This window comes from Pseudophryne corroboree, chromosome 11 (genome assembly GCF_028390025.1).
Source record: "Pseudophryne corroboree isolate aPseCor3 chromosome 11, aPseCor3.hap2, whole genome shotgun sequence".
NCBI lineage: Eukaryota > Metazoa > Chordata > Amphibia > Anura > Myobatrachidae > Pseudophryne > Pseudophryne corroboree.
Window position 1 is genome coordinate 300,792,161 of NC_086454.1, and position 815 is coordinate 300,792,975.

Genomic DNA, 815 nt, shown 5'->3' on the forward strand with positions numbered 1-815 from the left:
TTAGGGGTGTTGTGACAAAGCTACAAAAAGCAATATCCATTTCATATCTAGCAACTCTGTGGAAACTCTTTATACACAACCACATTTTTGTTATAATGAAACAGGGTACTGCCTAGACAGCTCCTGTCAATCCTGATATAAGATTCAGCGTATGATATCCTGCATGATTGTTTATTCCATATGATTGTTTATTAGCATTCTATCAAATCAATTAACCCCTGTCATATCAGCATTTCAATTGCCTCATTTAATTAGCTTGAGGCGACTCCTGCATGTGCCTTCTACTATAAACATAACGTGGAGGATTTAGTCAGTGAATAATCCCTCCACATCTTGGTCCTCCTTGGGCCATCAATTGGCCAATATCAATTGGCGACTGTCAATTCAATAATAATTTTTCATGGAATTGTATTTTGCCTCAAATATCAGCCATTCTCCATGCTGAGAGGTATTTACCACATCTTCTACAGTCATACCATGCTGGATCTGCCCGATCTCGTCTGATCTTGGAAGCCAAGCAGCATTGGGCCCGGTCAGTACCAGAAAGGGTGACCCTCTGGGAATACTGGGTACTGTAGTCCTTTCAAGGTACATACCTTTCATTGACCAGCAGAACCTACTTGTCAGTTAATACTGCAGAACACGCAGTACAGTTGATCATTTCAAAAGGAGTCCTGGTAATTAAAAAGCCGGTTTCTCCTTCTTGTGTCTCTTATATGAGATATACATGCGTATTTTCAATCATAAACTCATAGAGATAACAAGAACTTTCATTTTCGCAGTGGACATATGTCTAACAATAATACTCGCCTAGA

At 39.5% G+C, this 815-nt stretch overlaps 1 pseudogene; it reads left to right on the plus strand.

Annotated features, from left to right (window-relative positions):
• Nucleotides 1–462: 462 nt before the first annotated feature.
• LOC134970434 (5S ribosomal RNA) lies at nt 463–581 on the plus strand (annotated as a pseudogene).
• Nucleotides 582–815: the final 234 nt, after the last annotated feature.